Source organism: Vulpes lagopus, chromosome 5 (genome assembly GCF_018345385.1).
Source record: "Vulpes lagopus strain Blue_001 chromosome 5, ASM1834538v1, whole genome shotgun sequence".
Classification (NCBI taxonomy): domain Eukaryota; kingdom Metazoa; phylum Chordata; class Mammalia; order Carnivora; family Canidae; genus Vulpes; species Vulpes lagopus.
Window position 1 is genome coordinate 62952810 of NC_054828.1, and position 10974 is coordinate 62963783.

The 10974-nt window shown below is 37.8% G+C and overlaps 2 pseudogenes; one reads left to right on the plus strand and one right to left on the minus strand.

Annotated features, from left to right (window-relative positions):
* Window positions 1-8405: 8405 nt before the first annotated feature.
* Window positions 8406-8763, minus strand: LOC121492188 (annotated as a pseudogene).
* Window positions 8764-9928: 1165 nt separating this feature from the next.
* On the plus strand, window positions 9929-10432 carry LOC121491790 (annotated as a pseudogene).
* The last annotated feature ends 542 nt before the right edge of the window (window positions 10433-10974 follow it).

The window sequence follows — 10974 nt, forward strand, 5'->3', positions numbered from 1 at the left end:
GGCCTGCAACATTACAGAGGAATGAATATACATGTCCATTAAAAAATGCTAAGTGGTAGAGGCCTGGCTGGCTCAGTCGGTGGTGTATGGGCTCTCCGTCTCCAGGTTGTGAATTTGAGCACCAGGTTGGGTGTACAGATTACTAAAAAAAATAAAAAAAAATTAAAAGATTTTATTTATTCATGAGAGACACACAGAGAGGTAGAGACACAGGCAGAGGGAGAAGCAGGCTCCCTGCTGGGAGCCCCATGTGGGACTCGATCCCAGAATCATGACCTGAACCAAAGGCAGATGCTCAACCGCTGAGCCACCCAGGTGCCTTAAAAAAGAAAATCTTGAAAAAAAAAAAAAGTTAAGTGGTGGTCGTGGCACAACATCACGAATGTAACTAATGCCTGTCAGTGATACACTTAGAGATGGTTTGAATAGCAAACTTCATTATGTATACCTTACGGCAATAAAAATATTTGAGAAAATTAAGTTTTATTACTGTGATATGACTTGAGTGCATGCAAGCATATAGTCTTTTGACAAACAGAGGCTGTCAAATTGAATTGTGTCAATCAACTTTCTTTGTCAAGCCCTTGTGAAGTTGGGTTATAATTTTTTGTTGGTTGCATTTAGTATTTTTTTGAAGTAATATCTATGCCCAACATGGGGCTTAAACTCATGACCTTGAGATCAAGAGGTCATTGCTCTACTGACTGAGCCAGCCAGGCACCCTGCGTCTAGCACTGTTGTTCAACTTGTTCGGCAGTCTTGGTAGCCAGAGAGCTTGTAGGACACAAGCCCCGAGTAAGTCATCTGTGTCTTCACTTGCTGTGTCCTGGCTGATTCAACTCTCTAACCTGAGGCAGTCTTCTTAACTTTTCTGGAAAAAGTTTCCATCTCCTCTGTTAGCAAAAAACTTACCTTTCCAGAATTTTTTGTTCTTGGGGTCAGGCCTCTGTCTTCCATAGTGACATCTAGATAATTTGATAAAGAAAATTTTATGGCTGGAAGGAAATCTAGGTCCAGAGGGGTGAGGTGACTTGACTAAAGGTCATACTTTCTTGGTATCTGAGCTAGACTAAAATTCCTGCATCTGTTCTCAGTTTTGTATTCTTGACATCATCTTAGCTATGTCCTGGGCCTTCATCTCATCTCTTTTTTTTTTTTTTTTTTTTAAGATTTATTTATTTATTTATTTATTTATGAGAGACACACAGAGAGAGACAGAGACACAGGCAGAGGGAGAAGCTGGCTCCATGCAGGGAGCCCAATGTGGGACTTGATCCCAGGATCCCAGGATCACGACCTGAGCCAAAGGCAGATGCTCAACTGCTGAGCCATCCAGGCGTCCCTACTTTGTTTTACTTAACAATATCAGATCCTAGAGACAGACTACTTGAGTTGAATCATAGATCTTAATGATCTAATTTCCAATTTGTCTCTGAACAATGTTTGATTGTTGCTCCAAATTAAGTCCATTATCAAAGGATGCCATGGTTGAGGTTATAAAACACAGGAGTACAAATTTTGAAGGCAATTCCAAAGAAGTTCCCAAAGTACTTTGAGCACAATCAATGGAATAATTGTGTACTTCCAACCACGATATGTTCTTATTCAAAACTGCCACTAAGTGAAGGGGTGAAAATGCCTTTACTTACAGATTCTCATTTTCGGTCTTTTCTCCTAGAAAAACATGATGCGTTCTTTGTTTTATTTCAGATTTGGCTTTTGTTGTTGTCATTAAGAGTCTTTAGAGTAATATTTTAAAAAGAAAACCAAGCATTTTCAAATGGAAATAAACTCATAATGATTTGAATTTGAAGTTATCATTGTTTAGAAGCAGTTAAGGCACAGTACTGAGGAAGTATCAGCTTTGAGTCATAGGAATCAAAGAAAACTTCATAATTTTCTAGCTAAAAGTATGGTGCTACTATTTTTTTTAAAAGTAGGTTCCACACCCAATGTGGGGCGAGTTCAAGAGTCCCATGCTCTACCAACTGAGCCAGCCAGGTTGCCCCTGTGTTACTTCTGATATAGAAGGAAAACATCAGACAGAGAGCCATTTTTTCAGATGTGAATGATTTGCCTAAATTTTAAAGGAAACTCAGCAATTTAGATGAAAATAAAATGTTTATTATCAGAATTAGATGAGACTAGGGCAGGAAGAGTACATTGTCTTCGGTCACTAATCTGTACTGTATGACCTTAAGGCTAATAGCTGCTTAGTATGTGTTTGTAGACGGTAATGCATCGCCAGCCTTGGGTCACTCCACAAATTTACTTTTCATAGTGTCTCTGGTGCCTACAACAGGGTCTGGCATATTTTAGGTGGTTAGTACATATTTGCTGGTTGAATTCTTATCAGTATTAAAAAATGAATTTATGTTACGGCTGATATATTTCTTAGCGAGGTAGATCTGGGAATTGAGGCCACCCATAGCTACATAACTTAAGTATCAGGACTGGGAACTCAGGCCATCTACACTAACATGACTTTTCTCTTGTTTTAGTAAATTCTTGCTCAAGATGATAAGACTGTAAATAACTAACATTGTTTATTTCAGGAAATTCCTGCAAACCGGTTAATCTGAATAAACAGCTCACTCCTCTTGGCGAATATTGTCTAGCTGAAATAGATGGTTTATTTGAGCAAATAGTTCACTTACAGAACTTCTGAAATACTTTACATGTGAAAAAAAATGTTTGTTATGAGGACTTGCTTCAAAATCATTGTAGTGGTGTGTGTGCACACCAGTTAGGGTGTCCAACCTGTCTGGGTTTGCTCAGGACTACAGGGATGCCTGGGATGCTAAATTTCAGTGCTAAATCTGGGAAAGTGCCAGAGAACCAAGGACAAATTGGCCACCATACCACCAGCCCTAAGCTGTTATGTCAAAAACTTTGCCCAATCCTGAAAATAATTCCCTGGCTTAAAGAAGAGTCCTAAGCCATTTTTACTCAGACTCCCATATCCTATGAAGTATCACTTGCTATCTTCCTCCTTCTGAGGCTACTAAGCTTCTGTCAAATCACTGTTCTCTCTTACTGGGGTATATTTAATACATTTAGCTTTTCTTAATCACCAAGTTATTTTGGTGGTGTCGTGGGAAGGTGGCAGTTGTTTTATGTATATTTTTCTTTGGCCTATCTTTTCTGTAGTAATGGCAATTATCTAAGGATAGAGAGTATCTATTTTATGACTACATAAAACACCCACTGTATCAATGTACACTCATGTGCTACTAATGGTTCTACCTTTGAGAATGAAATGCGAGTTAAAACTAGTATGGGGTTGAGGTTGTCTTGAGTAGGGAAGAGGACCATACAAATGGAGGTGGTGTTAATTAATTAATTAATTACTTATTTTTAAATTAATTTATTCATGAGAGACACAGGCAGAGTGAGGAGAAGTAGGCTCCATGCTGGGAGACCAATGTGGGACTCGATCCCAGGAATCCGGGATCACGCCCTGAGCCAGAGGCAGACACTCAACCACTGAGCCACCCAGGTGTCCCTAAGCCACCCAGGCATCACTTTAAACTACAAATGACTGTACAATTTGAAAATGAATTATGGTTATGTATTTAGGTTACAAAGGAATGAATCTTCTAATTGATCTAAACATAGATTTTTTTTTTTCTCATTGTCTTTATATGTGAGCTAGGGCTGAGGGCGGCTTTCTGTGTATTACTGTAATCTCCTCAGGCTGGAATGGGTGAATGGAAAGAGAGAGAAAGACAGAATTGGTGGGGAGTGAAGCAATGTGGAAAAAGAGACGAAGTAAAGAACCCTCAGAGTTTGGAACTCAAGGGATACAGAACTAGACCTGGGAAGGTAAAATGCAGGAGGGGAGGTATAAAGGAACATGAGATGAATTAAACTAAAGCAAGTCTAAAAATTTTATTTGGTGAAATTTTCTTCTCTGTCTGCCAAGAGGAAGGATTATTAATCAACAAAATATTAAGAAAGAAGTCCTAATGCTTTCTGCCAGCTGTGAAAGAAATAGTACACATTTATTTTTAGAAATCCACAGTACAAATTTCTTGTGATACCTGGCCAAAATTCTTCCCTAAGTTTATCAATGTTTCAGTAATACTGAAAAAGTGTACTAACTACTCTGAGAGAATTTTTTTACAGCGTGGCTGGCCAAAAGCCTTTGTTTCAAACAGTTTTGTTGTTGTTGTTTTTACAGCCAGATATTTCTAGTAGGGATTGGCCATATAACAACCTGTAAATCATTAACTATAGCTATATTAGATTTACATATAGGATTTATATAGGAATCCATTCCAATAAAATACATTTTTTTTCCTAGGGAGGTATGATGCCAGTACAAATAAATGTAGAAAGTCTACTGGAATTTATTGACATTGGTAAATAGTGAGCAAATTGTAATTTTTTTTCCTTCTGAAGATTTATCTATTTATTTGAGAGAGAGCATGAGTAAGTGGGTGGAGAGGGGCAGAGGAAGAGAGAGAAATCTCAAGTGGACACCCTGTTGAGTATGGAACCCTAGGCAGGGCTTCATCTCAAGACCCTAAGATCACAACCTGAGCCAAAATCAAGAGTCAGACACTTAACCAATCGAGCTACCCAGGCACCCCAAATCGTAATTTAAAAAAAGATTTTATTTATTTATTTGAGAGAGAGAGAGAGAGAGAGAGAGAGAGAACAAGCACGGGGAGCCGCAGAGGGAGAGGGAGAAGCAGGTTCCCTACTGAGCAGGAAGCCAGGGCTCGATCTCAGGATACTGGGATCATGACCCAAGCAGAAGACAGACACTTAACCGACTTAGCCACCAGGGGCCCTGAAAATTGTAATTTTTTTTAAACAACCAACTAAACAACTAACAAAAGTCAAGCAAACACAATTAGAATTTAACATTTAGAGACAACAGAACCCAGAGGTGACACAGAAGGTAGATGAGTAGAAACAGATTCTGTGCAAACAGCACTTCCTTAGCCAATCTTTCCCTCACTCCTGCCCCTGCCCCCAGTAGCCTCTGAGCTCTATATACAACTTCATCACTGCTGTAATGTTTCACTACAATTTTTGTTTATGTATTAAATGTAACACACTAACTTTATTCAAAAGCAATTTAAGATTTTTACTTTTATATGCATAAATGCTGTGGGTATCTTTGGGCTCTGTTTTACTACAAGCTCTCTGGGTGGGCATCATAGCCACTGAGAGTGATTCATGGCAGCTAGAACCCATGAGGCTCCATCTCTAATTTACCACTGATTTAATTTGCATTTGCTAGTTTTCTTTTTTTTTTTCTTTTTTTTTTTTAATTTTTTATTTATTTATGATAGTCACAGAGAGAGAGAGAGAGAGAGGCAGAGACACAGGCGGAGGGAGAAGCAGGCTCCATGCACCGGGAGCCTGATGTGGGATTCGATCCCGGGTCTCCAGGATCGCGCCCTGGGCTAAAGGCAGGCGCCAAACCGCTGCGCCACCCAGGGATCCCTAGTTTTCTAATACTAGCTAGGAGAAGTCTCCTGAAGAGCCCTAAGAGTGATACAAGTGTTTTAACCTTTTTGTGTTATTTAGTTAAACCTTTCTGTGTTTTTTGCTCATCTCATTTTTGTGCAAGAATGTTGACATTTGGTATATTCCTCAATTTTGACTCCTCCCATCACAAGGTCTTGATGGCTTGTTCATATTTCATTAAATCCATCAACGTCATGCATTTGTATTTCTATTAACTCAACTTGATCGCGTTTTCCCCCATGAATACATGCTTCCAACTAATACTGCACATCCAGTAGTCTGAGGTTTACTTTTATTTTTAAAAACTCAGCTGTGTTTGTTTTATACCAGGGTTACTTCTAGCTACTTCAAATGGATTGGATAGCGTTCCAGATCTTCTTAGGCCCTAGAACAGTTTATAGAGCATAGAAAAATACTTAATCCTTGACAGTTTCATTGTATTTTCCACTAATACTCCCTGGCCCTAGAACTATTTTTGAAGAAAATTCCTTAATAACATTTCATTGGCTTATTTATGTTTGTAATACTTCACGAGTCTGTTTTGGCACTTTTAATTATCCAAGAGAACAATTTACTTCATCAGGATTGAAAAATATTCAGATATATCCCTTTTCTAAATTCTGATTTCTCTTTTGGGAGGGTTTCTTTTATATTAAAATTTTCAAATTTTATATTTGATTATTATTTGTTTTCCCCTGTTTCCAACCATCTTTAGATTTATCAGTTGTTTTATTTTATTTTGTAATTACTAGATTGTTCATTTTTTTTCTTCCTTCCATTTTCTTATTTGTTTTACCTTTTCCCTAGCTTTTTCAATTGGAAAGTTGGTTTAAAATTTTTATAATTCCTTCTTAATAATGAAATCATAGAAACCTATTAATTTACTTCTACACCACTGGTCATATTCAGAAAGTGCAATATTTTTAATCTTTGCTATTTGGGTTTTTACTTAATCTAGTAGTGATTACAGGAGAGTGTGGGGGTATTTTATTTTTTTCTTTTAAAATATTTTATTTATATTAGAGAAAGAGAGAGAGAGCGCGGAGAGGGAGGGAGGAACAGAGTAGAAGGAAGAGAGAATCTGAAGCTGACTGCACGCAGCACAAGCTAATGTGGGGCTCAATCCGAGGACCATGAGTATGACTTAAGTGGAAACCAAGAGTGAGATACTTAGCTGACTGAGCCACCCATGTGTCCTGAGAGTATGGGGCATTTTAATTACCAAGTAGTAAACATTTAATTTGGCTTTTTAATTTTACCAATGTGATGGCTAAAATGATAAGCATTGATAAGCATTTCTCTGGTTAATAGTGCGGTTAAGTATCTTTTAATATATTTATTTTTATTTTCCTCTTCTGTGAATTGTCTGTATATTGTGAAAAGTCTTCTTTTTTTTTTAAATTAATTTTTATTGGTGTTCAATTTACCAACATACAGAAAAACACCCAGTGCTCATCCCGTCAAGTGTCCACCTCAGTGCCCGTCACCCATTCCCCTCCAACACCCGCCCTCCCCCCTTCCACCACCCCTAGTTCGTTTCCCCGAGTTAGGAGTCTTTATGTTCTGTCTCCCTTCCTGATATTTCCCAACATGTGAAAAGTCTTCTAATCATTGTTTATTTTTTAATTTTGATCATGGGCTTCTTTATTTACTTTATGTTGCAATCCTTTGTTTTTAATATCTATGACAAAAGCATTCTTCTGATTTTTGGCAGGTCAATTAATTTTATTTTTATTATCTTTTATTGTAAAGACATTCTAAATTTGAACATAGCTAAATTTATCAATCATTTATAGGTTGGTATGTGTGTATGTGTGTATGAATTCTTTTTTTTTTTTTAAGGTTTTTATTTTTAAGTAATTTCTGCACCCAGTGTGAGACTCGAAACACAACCCTGAGATCAGGAGGTGGATGCTCCACTAACTGAGCCAGCCAGGCATCCCCTGCACGTGTGAATTATCTCTGGGTAATTCTGTTGGATAAGTCTGTTAATTAAAACCATATTGGATTCCTGGAATACTTTGGGTAGAGTTGACATGTTGCAATATTGAGTCTTCCCACTTGTATATATTACAAGTTATCTCAGTAATAATTGATACATCACCCTTAAATGAGTGACCTGCAATGCCTCCTCTGCAACATCAGGCTTTCTTGTATGTGTGGATCTAGTTCTGATTTCTTTGCCTTTCCTGTCATTTCTATGACTGTAACCATTTCACTTACTATATACTACCTGTCTCAGTTACCATGGCTGTATGCTAAGGCCTCATATTTCTAGGACAAGTCTCTAATCTGTTCTTTTCTTTTTAAAAATTGTCTTGGCTGTTCTTGGCACTTTGCTTTTCTCTGTACATCTTAGATTTAGCCTGTCAAGTTTAACTAAAAAACCCTCTTGAAATGTAGTTGGAATTTCATGGCATTTATAGACTAATCTAGGGATAATTAACTTTGTAAGTCTATTTATGGGCATACAAACTGTGCTCAATTTAATTCTATTACAGGCAATGCTGCAGTGTTTGTCCCCTTGTGGCCATGCGTGATATGCTCTGGGACACAGCTCCTGATATATACCTGTCAATGGACAAATGTGAAAAACATAATATTGAGGGACAAAAATGAAGCACAAAAGGAAATGTATATAGTAAGATACCACTTAGGTCCAACTTAATGTCTTCCCACAAAGCTTTATAATTTTACCCATAAAATTTGCATATCTTTTATAGGTTTTTGTTTTTAAAAAATTTATTGATGTTAAAGAGAGCATGAGCAAGGGGAGGGCCAGAGGGAGAGAGTCTTCAGCTGACTCCCCAGTGAATGCAGAGCTCAATGTGGGCTCTATCTCATGACCCTGAGATCATGACCTGTGCTGAAACCAAGAGTTGAAGGCTTAACCAACTGAGCCACCCAGTTGCCCCTAAATACTAAAATGCTTGAAGGCCTTCAGAACCCTTGGACTGATTTACATCAATAAGAGGACCTGTTTTTGATGTGGTAAAACAAATGTGTTCATCTCCGATTACAATTTCAAGCTCCTGTTGGCCAACTCTGTCAGAGGGAGCAACAAAGCTTCATCTTCTTTTGTAATTTTGCTGCCATCAATACTTCTCTTCAGTTCCTCCATTACATTCTTGTGCATACAAGCCTTCTTTCTAATCATGACACCATCTTTGTAACTGCTGTTGTCGGCATAGCTAACCTTTCTGGTCCAGAAACTCATGTCCAAACTTTGCCCTCACGTCCTCCAATATAACACAGGTAGAAATCACTGGCTACAGTCATTTCTGTTTCATCTTTTTGTTTGGGTTTACAACTTAAATCACCCATTTATTTTTATCTTTTTAATTTAACTTTACCTTAGGTTTGCCTATCAAGCAGTACATAGTTGGTTTGTATTTTTTAGCTAGTATTTGCCTTTTATCATGGGACTCTAAGGCTTTCGTTCATTTGGTTGTAATTGTTATGCGCAGTCTTCTGCTGTCTTGCTTTTTATCTTTTGTGCAACCTTGTTCTTTCTTCTGTGTTTGATCTTCGCTATATAGATTTTCTTTAATTTGCTTTTATTGTTTCCAATGGTCGGGAAGAAATTCTGTACCTGTTTTAATTTTATAATAGTTGTTACAAGTTTTGTTTTTAGTGAAAAAAGTTTTTAGCCTGTATTTCTAGTTATCCAGGTAAAAACAAAATCATATGATGTGTTTTGCTCTTTTTCTTCCTAGTTTTTGTGAGAATAACTGGGTTTAGACTCAGATGCCTTTGAATGATTTGACATTCTATATTCTATTTTTCAGTACATGGCAGTGGTAGAACGTATTATTGTTTACCAATATTTGTATTCCTTCCTCAGAGGAGAATATATATTCTTGGCCAGTTGAATGACTTGAGGTGTGAATAGAATTTGCTTTGGCTAATAAAACTTTGAGCAGAAGCATTGTGCAGTACGTTTAGGCAGAAGCTTAGGAGACCATTTTCTCTCTGCTGTCACTGTGACTGGTATATTCTCGATGGTTCCTTTGCCCTCATCCTGCGTACTGCTGGACTGAGGGTGACTATTATGCAGAGCTCCACTGTCGATCAGCTGGGGACATATACTGTTGTGAGAAAAACTAACGTCAGGTGTTATTGGCCACTAAGAGTTTAGGATTGTTTGTTACCTCAGCATTACTTGGCTTCTCCTAACTGACACAATGATGTTTGGAGAAGTATCTGACAAGAGCTTGGGAATTTGTTTGCCTTCAGAGAATTAATCTAGGAAAACTATCCACAATGTGGTCATTTGTTAATTTTGGTTTTCAAGCAAGAGATTGTTTGTAAATGTCTTCTGGAATATCCAAGAACTGTGCTGGGGCAAAGCAGTTATGCTTCCGAAGGACAGGGATTAGTAGTCTTCTTAAGAAATACAGGTAGACTCTTTTCCTCTCTGGCTGCTTGAAGCTCAGCCGCCATCATGAACGACTCAGTAACTATCCAGACCAGGAAGTCCATGACCAACCAACTACTTTACTAGGAACAGATGGTTATTGATGTTCTTTGTCCCAGGAAGGCAACATTACCTAAGACAGAAATTCGGGAAAAACTAGCCAAAATGTATAAGACCACACCAGATGTTGTATTTGTATTTGGATTCAGAACCCATTTTGGTGGTGGCAAGACAACTGGCTTTGGCATGATTTATGATTCCTTGGATTATGCAAAGAAAAATGAACCCAAATATAGATTTGCAAGACATGGTTTGTATGAGAAGAAAAAGACATCAAGAAAACAGTGAAAGGAATGCAAGAACAGAATGAAGAGAGTCAGGGGAGAGTCAGTCACTGCAAAAGCCAGTGTTGGTGCTGGCGAAAAGAAGAGCTGGAGATTGGACAAGGAAAGGAGTAAAGATTCTGCAGTGGCTTTATCTGTGGTGATTGTGCAGATTTTTCATGAGAGGATTAATAAACTACGAACTTAAAAAAAGAAAAAGAGATACAGGTAGAGACGCCCTTGAAAACAAAGTATTCAACAATGAAGAGTTTTATCCGTATCCTGCAGGCAGCAGGAATCTGGTGGATGGTGTTAAGCACTCATTTATTCATTCAACAAGTGTTGCCCAATGACTAAGTGCTCAGCACTATTTTTAGTGAGGGTACCAGGTGTGAGCAAAATGAGTTCATGCTCAAATGGAGTTTCCTTGTGGCAAGATGACAAGTCATGTGCCAGACACTGTGATAATACAAACATAGCCAGCTCAACAGTCTCCCACAGGACTATCCTTGCTTACTGCCTTAACATTGATTATGAGAAAGTTTTGATCAACAGTTGGTGGTGTAATTCATCCCACAAGTATGTACAGGTGTGGAACTATGTGCAAGATATGTAACACAGTCAGCCTAAAAATACAACATCTGAATGATTGGGGCCAATTTTTCAGTTTAAACTAAAAATATTACAGGCTTGAAATGTGTCTTGTGATTAAAATAAATGTTGATGAAAGGAATTTATTTATTTATTTAT